This window comes from Anopheles funestus, chromosome 3RL (assembly GCF_943734845.2).
Source record: "Anopheles funestus chromosome 3RL, idAnoFuneDA-416_04, whole genome shotgun sequence".
Classification (NCBI taxonomy): domain Eukaryota; kingdom Metazoa; phylum Arthropoda; class Insecta; order Diptera; family Culicidae; genus Anopheles; species Anopheles funestus.
The window spans coordinates 30,088,854-30,103,344 of record NC_064599.1 but is presented as its reverse complement, the minus strand read 5'-3'; the positions used below and the strand labels follow the sequence as shown (position 1 = coordinate 30,103,344).

The window sequence follows — 14,491 nt, the reverse complement described above, 5'->3', positions numbered from 1 at the left end:
ACACTCTCCACCGTTGGGAGGTGGCATTTTACATTGGCGAATGCGTCGAGGGGATAAAAACGGTTACCTGTGGTAGTTGGGAAAAACTGGATGATGAGTGACCGCATGTCACAGCTCCCCAGTGAAGTACGGGCAGCAATGAACAGCGCTACGTATTTGATAAGGTTGACGAAGCGTCATTTATAATGCAGGGTGAGATGATCCGGTAGATGATTATCATAAATTTGTAGCATAATTCGTTAATTGAATGTCACTGGGGTTGGGTTACATTACTGCCTTTTCATCAAGCAATTACTTTGCGGTGGTTTTGTTGTGCCTTCGTGAAGCTACCGGTGGTGACATGTGATTGATGTTGAGGGATAAAAGGATGATAATTAGTTGGAGAAGGAAAAACATAAGTCCATTGTATTGAATGTTGATTAAATTAAATTGTTTGTGAATCACAACTTTTTTCCAATTCCGACACGGATTTTTATTTTGTCTAAACAAAGAAGACAATAAAATATGTTTTAAAATTGTCATTGAAGTTTAATCGTTGATTGATTTTAATGGCTTTAAAATCAAACGCTGCTTCATGTTTGCTGCTGTTACCGACTGTCCTACATAGATACTCGTTTAAGGTAGATCGTATATTTATCCCGATAGTCGCACCCGAAAATTGAATACTCCTACGAATGATTCGATCGTAAATTTACAAATTTTATCTGTCAACGCACTAGTGACCTAATTTGTCTCCCCGACGTTCAATCGCCCCTTCCGAAACCAGTCCAATCAATGCTACATGTGTTGAATAAGGGCTACTTCTATTGCTACTGCAGGTTAGATGCAACGGAACATCCTATCCTAGTGGTGGTTTTTTATTTGAAATGAACATTCGAGATTTTTATGTACGTCCATTTAATTTGTCATTTTAAAAATCTCTGCGCCGCCTCAAAAACAACGGGGTGGCCCTATTCAGGGTAGCTATTTTATGAGCATTTGATTGAATTTGGGAAACACTGGAAAGGGATGGTACGGGCGCATTTTTATTGGTTACAGAACTCGGTCATCCATTTCTCGCCGGTAAAGATGAAGCGATGCACCGAGACACCAAAATCACACCAATTTCCAAGATCGCAACGGCAGACACACGATTGCGTGGGACGGGGTTTTTTTTTTCTTTTCGTGTGCGTAAGAATAGCACCGTAGCAATGAGCAAGCACATGTAAACAATCATCTTGCCCGCCTCCATTCCGGTGTCCGTGAACATGTTTGGAACAAATGACTTTTCGGTTCGTTCGGTGATAGTTGAAGATTTTTAACGGGTGTACGACAGATTGAACGGGTGGTTGGTGGTAGATTGCATTGTGACAGGGTTTTGAGGGAAGGGTAGTAATATCCGGAGAGAATTATGCAATGAACGCATGAGCAAGATGTAGAACTTCCGGTGGACTAGATCGGTCATTTTTGGGGGATTTTATGAACGTATAGTAAGCGGATCAAAATCAAAACTCTAAAGCAGGGTCTTATCTTGCACGATCACCTCTGAAGGTTATGAGAATAGTTTGCAGTTACAAATGGAATATTTTTCATTCTTCACTATTTGTTAAATTAAGAGGTGTCTTTTTAACAGTAAAAGGATTTAAAAATTGAGAAATTAACATTTTAATATGCAATTACCCTATTTTCCCGTGCATAAGATGCACGTATTTGTCGAAATCTGGTGATAACTCGAACATTTTAAAAAATGATGTGTTTTGGGGAAAAGATTAAGCGAAAAGTACGGGGGAAGTTTGGGGAAAAGATTAAGAGAAAAGTTTAAAATACGGTAAATTAATTAAATGACTTTTCAATTCTAATGAAAATCAACTCTTACTTTACACTGCTCGATAAATTGCATCAAGGGCGATAATTCTTACCTAAGTCACATGTTTCAACTCAAAATCGTAATCGACATTTGCTCATAATACTCGACGTACCAGCTGTAATCCAAGCTTCCTAACCTGCTACAACTAGTCACCACATCCCGGTGCCATAGGAGCAACATACTTGCAGCTGTTATAATTGAATTTTCAAAGCAAGCCATACGCCATCATATGAAAAACCCCGCTGGAATGTCATATCCATAAAGCACTGTAGCCGAGAGACGAGAGAAAAAAAACCTGGTAGCACAGAACCATTAACTCGATGCTTCTGCATCTATCGTACCTCTGGCGTGCCGTCGGTTTGCCTTGGAAAGGTGAAGAAAAGCAAAAGGGGGTAAGAGTAAAAAAACCTGCCCCATTTATTGGAACAGGCTCGCCCACGCATAAAAAACAATCCAACAAACTTTATGTGTTTGAGTTGGTAGTGGAAAAAAAGGGAAACAGATATAAGGTTGAGAGGCAATAGGGGGAAAACCTTTACGTCGTAGAACCGCTCCGTTCGGACTCCGTTTCCGTTTCGGTGGGTGATGAACACCGCATCAAATTTATACTCCATACACTGACACAAAGTTTTAGTGCATAGGGCGTCCACACAGTACACACTGCCGAACGATAGAGTTGGCAAACCAAGGCAGCTCAGGTTGCACTTTTTTGCGTAGGATGAACCTTTAAGGCACTTCGTCTGGCACTTGGGCCTTGATAAACATGCTGGTGCCTGATCACATTGTTATATTGGGGGCCCATATGAAGGTGCATGTTTGGTTTGTTTGTGCATCGGTGTGTAATTCTGTTTCCTTCGAATCATTCGATAGTTTGCTTCAATTTGTGCTTAATGGTGATCATGATGCAATATCCATTGCGCATGGTATTCAGGTCAACGGGTTTTGCTGTGTGTTGATGCAGACAGCAACAACCTGTCCGGTTCATAATTGTGCTATCTATTGTGTGATATATGAGCGTTCTTATTTCTTCGACACCTAAAGAACATGTGAAATTATGATTTTAATATTTTTTCTTTGCTATTTTTCTCTTTGCAGGTAAATAACTGTGACGTTTGAAATATATCACTTACAACAAGCTCTCCTCAAAGGTAACTAATACGCCTCATTTCAAAGCCTCATTACGCCTCATCTACGTACTTTAAATAATCTCAATTTGCTTTTAAGACCTTGAAGCTGAAAAAGTTCTTTTGTTCACCTTCCTGGTCATAATTGCGTAAGTACAGGTTGCCTACCAAGTGCGTACCTAATACGCAATATATAATCCTTTATTCACACGAAACCGCTGGATAGTGGGTTTCACTCATTGTCGGTACGGAGATATTGAAGTATCACCTCTCAAGCACCTACACTGTACGATTTTATCTTTCGCCACCTCTTGTTCGAGATGCAGTTGTTATTCACGAGGCGTCAACAAGACACGTTTCTATGACATTTCCTTACCGCCGGCTGTGCGTTGGTATCGTAAGAAGAAAAAAAAAGCTTCATCTCTTTGAGAATGAAACCAAAGCTTGATTCGTACAGCAAATGGTTGGATAAATCAATACACCCCTTGTCAGCTGGAGGATGATGTACATAGCCTCCGTCACTGTTACGTTGCTTTTGTTAAGGGACAAAACTAGTGGCATTGTAGTGGCATTAGTGGTGGCTGTAGGCGAGCAAGATCTACTACTTTTAATCCTCTCTACCACGATGTCACACCGTGCATGAAGGTAAGCCCACGACTTGTGTACCGCAAGTCAAAGTACTTGTTGCGGTGTGACAATTTCGACTTGCACCGTGAACCCATTCGCAGCCACAGTTATAGTGCACGCGCGCACGCAAATATTTACACATTTTTGTCTTGACAGTTTGCTGTCGGTCGATTTTATAACCGGTCAGTCGATATAAAAGTGGATTGTTTGTTTGTAATGTGTTTTTTTTTTTTGTTCAAATGCAAGTCAACAACGGTTATCTTCCGTCAGTTGCAGCTGACGTTTTTTGTTGTCCGTGTCGTGTGTTACGTGGGTATTTGTACACGTTGTTTCAAGTGTACAGACACGCATGGCATTTGTTTTGATTGAATAATCTTTGGTCGATTTGGGGAAATTAATATGCATGCATCAATTAAACGTAGAAACACTGAAAGAGTCAACTTTGTTTTCTTTTAACCTTTGTTAAAGAGAAAATTTTCTTTTGACTAAAAATGTATTTAAAAACGTTAAGGAAAATGTGGCTCCTTTTCCAATCATATCCTTTTATTCAATTTTATTTTTAATAGATTACTGTACTGTTTCATAACCAATAGTTCATAACTAAATCTACATCAACAGCGTTGCATCGAGGAAAATTGAGGGAAATAACTTTTTTTTATGTTTTTTCATCACCATCGCCAATCAGGCTCGATGTTCTTTTAAATCATTTATTTATTTTTAAATTCTGAAAATTTCTTACGATACAGCTTTCTGACTATCTTAGTTTTACTTTGATCCGCAGAGCAATCTGTAAAAATGTAATTGTTTATGTTTTTGAAATAATTCTTTCAAACATTCTTAAATTTTTATACTTTTTCATGGAAATATTCCGCAACCCATATATACTGTTGTACTTAATAAATGAGGAATTTATTTAATTTTTCATGATTTACTTCTGTATTTCTTTACTTAAAACAAAACAGTCGATATAACTCAATGAATGAACTTATCGACATGTTTTTATCCTTTATTCACATTGTTGCTTTTATTTGTAACAAGGTGCAAGAATAACTTCCCACCCGACTAAACTTACTTCAACAGCGTTGCATCAAAAATCGAAAGGTGATGCTTTGAAATGGTTAAAATCCCACCTAATCGGCCCGATCGATGATTGTGCGATATTTACGTATGATGTTTGCCCCCTTTTCGATATTACGATATTGCAAATTATGTAGCTCCCTTTACAACCGAAGCGAGCGTACGCGATTTGCTAACCAGCGCCGTCAAAGCACAAAATGTCAAACCGTTCACCACCAGCCAGCAAAATTGGGGTCGGTCAAAGAAAGCCAGAAAATAGCAGCTCCGGATTCAAATCCATCATTCAGCAAATCACCCTTCATCGCGATCGGAGCAAATTCTTACCTTTCGGAACGATATTTTGATTAGTTCCGAAGCAAGTATATACACCACACGCTCTCTCTTGCTTCTACCCGCCACTTTGACGTCATGCCAACTGGGAGGTGATCGTTCACGCCAAACCATTACACAATGTTTTGACACACACATCTTTCCCGTCGGCCTTCCCTACAATCACCTAACCTCCCTAGATGAAAGCTCGTGCCGGAAATAGCACGATTCGTCCACGTACAGGAGACCTGCTTACATCGCACGCCCGGCCAATGCAAAAAAGTCAATAAATTTTCATTAGAAAAAGTTCAACTTACACACCGAACCGGGATAGCGTTACTGCGAAATAACACCCCGATACGTAAAGCTGACAAAAATTAAACGTAGATACCAGTAACAACAAAAAATTAAAGCAAAACACTGTGTTGATTTCAGACTGCACGCAGTCCGCAAGCATAAACAATTACGTCGCCCGGCAGGGGGTGGCTTGGCTGTGGAACACTTTTAACCCACATGCCCCCTATATGCACGCGCAAGGTTTTTCGCGATCGTTTGAAGCAAAAATATCATATCACACGCGGATCCCGGATCATACACCACCGCCCGGTGCACATATTAGATATTGCTTGTGTACCCTTTTCTGTGCGAACCGATCCTGGGTCCGGTGCGCGCTCAAGGAAGTCAAATCCGATGGGCTGAATTTCCCTGATCTCCCGGAGGGCCGTCGTGAACGTGTTATTTATTTGCACTGTAATTTAATTCAATCAAAAAGTCACAACATTACTTTGGCACCACCGTGCCACCACCGTACCACTGCACTGCGAAAGGAGTCTGGATTCGGGCAATAATAGTAAGGACGAGACCGCTCCCCAGTAGGAAGGCAAACGTAATAATTTATTAGCGGCGCATGCGTAATCAGGTTGAAAATACCAACCGGACTTAACTGTACGCCGTACACGCTGTCACCCGAATTAGTTATACTGTATACAATTTTGCAAGCAAGGGTATTAACATTAAGAAATAGTTTTCAATAAACGGTATAACCGGGCAGTAGGTGGGAAGAACCAGATATATACAACCAACTCTGGACGAACAAATTATCAGTTTGCAAAAAAAACTGCTTCACAGATCATGAAACTCCTATCAAACGGGAAGCGAAGCCAGTTCAGATAGTACAAGTGCCGTACCAAGGCACGTTAAAATGGTGCAAATTAAAAAATGATAAAATTATGATCGTTACTCGTGCTGGCTATGTGCGCAGATACTGTTATTACTGTTGCTTGCAGCACAATTATAGCCTACAATTAAAGTCGCTGAAAAATGAGCTCAGTTGAGAGCACGCACTTGCTATAAAGTGCTTGGGGAAATTAAATCCCTTCATTTAAGGTTGCCCGATAGAAACATCGACTGGCATTAGAGAGTGTTTCTCTGTGTGGTACCTGTTATGGATAGTAACTAGAAGAGATCTTGTGATCGTTGTGATCTTGAGGAGATCTTGAGATTCTGGAAGAAACAAATTGATTGTTTCTATAGACTTATTTGAGCTACCAAAGGAGTTTAGATTGAACGTTTTTTAAAAAGATCATAGAATTTGAGACATTTAGTTTTGAAGGTAATGGTAGTTTGGTTGATTTGTTTAGAGATATTTTTATTCTTAAGATATCTTACTCTTCCTTGAAGTTAAAATGACTTCAAGGACATTCATTTGTTTTGAATTTAATAAAGTATTTAACCACAATCCAAGCACATTTTTTTGACAATACTGCCGAAGAAATCAACATTGCACAAGACACACTGTATAAGGTTCATGCCTTCAGTCCCAATCAATCCATACCGCAACAGTGGTTGTCAACTCCAGGTGCACAGCTGCCAAACTATAGTTAAACAAATGACGCATGTTCCGAAACGCTAATGGTAGCTATTGGGCTCATTCCCAGGGCTGCATTGCAACATCGCACTTACAACGAAACCTAGATTTAGCACCGAATTCCAATCCTTCTTTCACTGCTTACTGCGGTGCGTTGCGTAATGTGTGTGCGTTCTTTTTTTTTCTCTTTCCTTGACTTCTGCCACCAAATTTCGTACGCCACCACTGTGTAACCAATGACCCATTTCCATTGCTACTGCGCCACGGTGCACGGTCGGTCTATCACTGGAACCGCCCCTGTGTAATACCCGCATAAAGTTTTCATGCCTGCCAAAACTTTGCCAACCAGCTGGGTACGGAATCATAGTCAGCAAAATTTCCACACCATTAGCGCGATATCGATGAGGACACAATACAATACACCGTGTTAGACAGTAGGCTGAAGGGAGCTCAAAACATGAAGCGACGAAAAGACAATCATTATCTTCGCAAGCCTAAAACGTTGTGGGAAGGCTGTGATTTTGAATATGGGGTGACGTTAGAAATTCTCCGAGTGACAAACAGGGGAGTTGTTGTGTTTTTTTGCATGCTGCTGCAAGAATTAACAGCTAGACATGAAACACAGGACTTTCAAAACACGTTACCACCCTGTTGACCTGATAGTAGGTTACTCAGAAATACCACCTATATGATCGCTAGTTCATCTAACATTTCAGTTTGGGATAGAATAAAAAAAAATCGGGTCAATTTCGCAAGGACGCGCGAGATGAAATGATCGGCCTTGCCGAAAATATGGAATACCAAAAAAATTGAATCTCACACTTGTACAGGAACATTGTTGCTGATGAAAAGGAAAGTTCAGCAAGTTCGAAAGGGAACGCACCAAACCGCCAATGTTGCCAGATCTTCATATACTCCTCAACATTACCATCGCTCATTGCATTCATGTCCAAAGTTTTTATGTTTTTCTTTTTTTTGGCGGTAAAGTTGAGCTATAATTTGTGTGCACACCTCTCACTAATTATCCCACGATTTCGATGCAAATCAGGTGAAACATCTTTCTTTAACCCGGGCGCTGTAACGCTGCACTCTTTGCCACTGCAACCTACAATTGATCACTTAATACGATTTCGGATGGCTATTGGAAACGTTGGTTGGATGCCAATTTTCTTAAACATGGTGCGTGACTAGGTGCTAAACAATTATCAATACACTATCGGCAAACATTGGGGGGAAATACGCGTACATGGTGGACATAAATATTTTAAAATTCTTTTGGAATTAATGTAGTAGAATTTTTTCTTATAAGTTTATTTTATTTTTTTTATTTAAGATTTTAAAGAGTTAGCTAATTTTAGAGAAAAAAAAACATCAAAAATTATCCAAAACCAAAATCTTTTCTCACTGTTCATACCGCTTGAGACATGAATAAATTACCGAAAGTGTCGATATTTATCCATGGTGTAGATCAATTAAGCTTAACAGCGCGCTGGACTCGTTTTTGGGCAAATGTGCATGAAAACAACAGCGTGAAAATAATGTTTCGTGAGGATGTTAAGAAAAGCCGAAATATTACATTTAACAACACCTTGTACAAAAACCGGCACGGTTCAAACATTCCATAAATGGCAGAATAAAATTGGAGCATTAATTTTTATTACACACTGATTGGTGCATGCGGTTCATGTACTTAGGAGAACCGAAAAAATATTGATTGGAGAAGAAAAAGTTGAAAAGTTTTTAAAACATCCGGCATCTGTTTATGTATGGTGGCTAAAGATATTAATGGAGTAATTTTGTTGAGGCGTACAGTTTATGCAAAAACGGGAATTAAGTATTCAATTTCGGGATAGCTTGTTTAATGCTGCTCACAATTTATTTTCCAGCTTTCTCTCATATTTATTAATTCATTAATGATTTAAATCCACACCTCAAATTACAAATTAGGTTCATAAATTGAAATTTCAGAAATGCATCTCAAATAATAAAAAGAACTAATACAACATGACCAAGCACTAAAATTATTAAAATTGTTTTAAATAAATAGAACAAAAGAAATCATCTCAAATCGTTTATATTCAGCTTAAAATGCCACAAGCAATCACAAACAAATAAAGTAGGTGACAGTACACAATATATAAGGATTCGTGCTCCGTTACCGTGCGCCACTTGCGATCGCAAACAAATAAGGAAGAGCCTTACCGGCAAATGTACCGGCCAACCGTTGTCACCATAGCAAATCAACATAATCAACATGCACACCAGACCATAGGCTTCTGTTTGCTAATGAACTGCTGCGCGAAGTCGCTCCAAATGCTTCCAGTTCGCTGAATTATGGCCAGCCAGCTGGGCGACTTAAAGCAACCCTCCTCCCGTCACGGCACGTACTAAAGTGCATCCGACGGTTCCCAGGTATGCTTTTGTGGCACTTGTGGTCGCATTGCGAGTAGATAAATTTGATGTAAAGCGCACACCGAGTCAACCACGTCGCACACACACATTGCGTGCGGAGATCGATTAACATAACTTAATTAAAAAAGCACCCATTGCAAAAACCGTTTGCTGAAATGGGTTGACATGGTGTTCACCGGACGAATACACTGGTAATGGATGGATGTGTGTGTGTTTTTTTTAATACCCTATTCAGTAAACTTTATTTTTGTTCGCAGAAAAACAAATCACTCCCAGCATGGTAAAAACAACAGTGAAAAGAAAGAAGGGAGAGAGAAAAAAAAACTGTACGCAGAAAAGTGAAAGCAGTTGAGCGCGATTGAATCAGAATGAAAAATTGTATCGATGAGCTTTTGGTTTAGTAATTTAGCATATTTAACATTTCACACTGCTACGGAATGAAGTTGTCTGCAAAAGTGGGCAAAAACAACCATGGCATGTTTTATTGATGGATAGAAAACACATAAATTAGCATCGGAACCAATCGGATGGGATAAAAAGGAAAAGCCCCGCGATTCCATCTTTTACTTTTGCTGTCCCGCTTTGGGTAACACATTTGTAAAAAAAAATAACAGTGCTATAATGAGCTGGTGTTAATTCCAAGCTTTTATAAATGCTAGATAAATGGCACTGGTCATAAAACAAAAGCATGGCCATGGGAGCATTTTCGTATCGGGAGGCTGTAAAGCTGGGACCATGTTTCTTGATCAACGGCGAGTCGCTTGACGCATGTGATAAATGCCTCTAACGCTGTGCGATAATTAATTGGTGGACTGTTTAATTCCTGTCCGTCTTTAAAATAAAAAAAAAAAAACACTTCAATTGATGCAATCCTACAACCCCAACGACGACTCGTGCCAATAAACCGACAGCTGTTCGTACTGAGCGCACTGGTGAGTACTTCGGTCGGGAACGTAAGGTTCGTCGCTTAGCGTTCCGATTTGAGAACAAGTCGTCATACCATTGTCCATCGGGGAGTTGATTTTGTACGTTGCGCGACAAAACACGTTCCTCCTTCGCAAAACAACGTATCGTACAAGCACCCAACAGCCATCTTACCTTGAGGGTGATATTTTTATTAATTTATTGGTATCAAATCAATCTCTAACGTATTTGCTTGCTTTTACGGCTGCGGCGTATCGTTGGGCGCATGAAAGGGGAACAGCACGAAGCGTCCCATACCTCGATCGTTATCTTTTCCATCCACAAGCATCCAAACGTTTGTTGCAGGTTTTGCGGAACGGACTTGTGCACGGAGCTTTTCTCGTGCGCCTCACTATCGGTTGCATTAAATCAATAATTTTCATATTTGGCATGAGCGTGCGGGAGCAGTTGGTGTTGACGCAGCAAAACCCCCGGTTGCCCGCTGTCTCGTTTGTTACGAATGACAATTTCCATCCAGGTAGTGCGGGGCTGACTGTCGGATTGACGGAAAAACTGTTTACGAAAAACGGCGACCAACGAAAAACCCTCCCCAGTGTGGGTGCCTTCAAATGGTTCGTATTTCCTTCGGGAACAGGCGCAACGGTTAGGTGCTTGGGCAGTTTTCACTTCACATACACTGCTGCTTGCAGCCTGCCGGTGACTGTGCGACTTATCCGTCGTCCGGTTCTGTTTATGTTTCACCATTTGTGGACAGCTGATTTTCTCTTTCTTTGACACTTCGCGACAAATCCAAATAGCCCACACTCAGTTAGTAACATTCGCGCACACACACGCACATTCACATCACCTGCCACTGGTCATGGACAGGCAGAACGCGGGCGAGATCGATCGGACCACGAGCATTAATAAATCATATTGATCGTGAGTGAAGATATGCGTTTTTCCGTTGCTTTACTATGGCAGTGGTCGGCGGTTGCACTTGTACTCCACTCTTGGTCAGTAGTGCCTTTGACAGTTGGTGCAATTGATGGTAGTACTTCGCGAAGGAAGTCCATTTAGTGATGACAGGTGATTAATTATTATCACTGCACAAGGATCGCATATCATCTCATATCTAACAAATGAAAAAATAAAGGAAAGATGAATTTTTGGGACACATATTGGGAAATTATTTAACAAAAATAAAATAGAAGTTTTCAGCCATAGTTATGGTTTGGAAAGATTCAAATAAAAATTCATAAATTTGTTTGATAAATATCGATAATGGATGGAATGGAATTTTATTTATTAAATGGAAAATTATTTATTAGTCAAATAATTGTCTTGCTAATTTCGGATGATTTGATCCGGGAACATAATGAGTTAGCTCAGTTGCGCAGGCGAATGTAGCGTGTGGGACCTCTTTTCTAATAAGGTCTGTCATTGACGACTACTTAAGTCTAAATGCATTTAATTTGATCTTAAAAAATGATAATTTTTCAAGGATCTCAAGGGTTCAAGGTACTGTTCGTATCGTATCGAACGTATCGAAAAAGTCAACAACATGTCTAGATATGTTATGATACTCCTAAGAAGAAGTCATTGGGGGAATAACTTTTCAAAACGCAAAAAAAAATACGGAATTAGTACTAAAAGATCATAATACGTCATTTTTTCTTGATGAGACAAAAACTCCAAATGCCTACAGCTCAACACATTACCAGTTTTTACAAAAAGAGCATTACAACCCAAGCTATGTGGCCAGTAAGATATCTTCAGCAATGGCAAGTGTCGTTTATTGTACAGTCAGAATCTTCATTTTGCTATTTTTAGGGTTATATGGACCTTTATGTAATTGACGGTATTTCTCGCAAATTCCCTGAAAGTCAGGCAAGATTGTTTATAAAAATAAACGATTAATAAACGATTTAAACTTTTTCAAGCATTTCTTTGCTCGTACAATTTCTTCTTTGTTGCATACAATTTCACAATGACAAGATTTATGAAACGATTCATACAATAAATCGTGAGAATCCTGTTCCTTCCCTATCGCTGGCTGGTTTTCCTTCATCAAGAAAGTGGTCTTTAAATTTCACTTACGCTTTTCAGCACTGATTTCACATGCATCTTCCTGATGCATTATTCCAAAAATTGATTTTACCGCACCAATCACTGTCACCAGGCATACCAGTTCTCGGCGACCGTTCAAACCGCTGACGGCACCTGCAAAAAGCAACGTGCGCCTGTACGACGCGGGGAAACCCGTGTGGCCGTTAAAATATGCCACAAATTTTCTTCCATTTAACCGACCAGTGAGCCGGTCGGTAAGTGGCGAAGCGATTATGCTTAAAGGACGCATTTTCTTTCGTTTCGCTTCGGTCAATTATTTAGCTCTCGGTTTGGTTTCGGCACTCACGGCGAATGGTTTTGAACCGTTCCGTACGTTCAAGTGCAAGCGCAAGTGATGTCAGCGAACGTTCAGACAGCATCACAAGTACCATTACATATTCACCCCCTCACTCGAACGTGGCGTTGGAGACAACTGTTCCATATAGCGTCAACCGGCGATACATAAGCTCCGCTCCACACACACATACATCCCACATCCTTCTACCGCGGCATCCAGCATTGGTAACACGCAACACAACAAAAACCTCGATCTCCTTCTACTCCACCACTGCCAACCGTGGATCACAAACATGGCATAAGATCTGTTGTAGATTAAGCAATTATCTGCTCTTTAAGCGCGCAATGTCGCCCTGACCATACGAGTGTGCGGGCACAGACCGATCGTCGACGCGGGCTTACAGCCGGACAGTTGTTGATTTCGGAGTTCGGATCCTTCCGCCCGCGCCCCGGCGTTCCACGTACGCGTAACCCTTCACTTCGCGGCGATCGAGATAATCTTGACGAGATATGATTGGAACCGGCACGTTTCATAAATACACGCGGACACTCGCAGAAATAGATTACGGGCGAGTACTTACCGTGCGCGAGGGTGAAGCCAGTTGTTCACCGCGAGTGTCACGATCACGATGGCGCAAAATGTGGTTCCCAAACCTAATCGGGCTAACTAACTATCGGGCAAAAAGGGATACTGTCGGTGAAGTAGCGATGCATTGAGAAGGGGAGGAAAACGCATTCAATGTCTGGTAAATTGAAAGCGAAAGCTACTTCAGCAAGTTTAAAGCATAGTCTTTTTTTTTTCTTCTTTCGCTTCATCAACCACTTCCCCTATAACGTTGCCATTACGCGCTCATCGATGCGGGATAAAATTGAATCAGAAAAATTTCAACGATCGAGAAGAATTTCGCATCCCATCGTCAAACAAAATGCGCTCGATGCGGTAGATGCGGGTTACATCCACGGTGCGAAGGATGGGGATTTTGCAGATTTGCACCCCTTTTTTCACCTTGTCCTCCGAACCGCACGGTCTCGCCAATCGCAATTCGCACGCACATCATCCAATCGATCGAACTTGGGGTTGGTGGAACCGAAACCGGACACCCGCAACCGATCACCAATTTCGTTTCGTGCGCGATCGTGAAGAGTCGCAGCTCGCGACGGAGGAAAACCGTACCGCGAGGCGCACCAAACGTGGCGACATTCTTAAGCTTCATTAAAAAATAAATGCTAATAGTAAACACTTCTCTAAAAGGCTGGCTATGCAGTGGCTGCACGGTACAGCTGATCGGTCGACTGCGGGCTAAACTACGAGGCCGCGGCTGGGTAAAATGTATGATGGCGAACAGTTCGGCCGTTTTTGCAATAAAACATGTGGGAATAAAAGGTGCACGATGATACGTGGCAAGTTGTTCATTAAATGTAAAAGAAATTGTACGAGTCTCTAGCAACATTGTATATCTTTTACATTTCTTTAACATTTATACAGATTTGAGTATTGTTATTTTTATAAAAAACTAACAAATTCACTTCAAAACTATTTTTTTCCTCAAATTTATAAGATTTAAAAAAGTAGTATTTAAAATCATTATTTAACATATTTCCATTACTTTATTGATTTAGAGACATTCAAATTTAAGTTGAACTTAAAGATGTTTTAGGAAAGGTAATTTATATGATTTTTTAGTGAAGAATCATTTAAGCCATGAGTCAACTCTCAAAAGATTTCTAAATATAATTTTGAAAGCAGAGTTATGTTGAGATACGTAATTAGAAAAAAAATTAGTAAAACAATTAGTAAAAGAAACATTTTATTGAAGAGTAAAATTAACATAATTTGGTACAGTTTAAAAAATTGTTTCATTATTTGAAGAAAGCATTGAATGTGAAATAAGTTTTCAATTTGACAAATTTGGTCACTTT

At 40.2% G+C, this 14,491-nt stretch overlaps 1 protein-coding gene across 2 annotated transcripts in view; it reads left to right on the top strand.

The window, feature by feature from the left end:
* The window catches only part of LOC125767863 (uncharacterized), a 267,326-nt gene that overhangs the window by 176,657 nt on the left and 76,178 nt on the right, over positions 1-14,491 (top strand). The window lies entirely within an intron of this gene.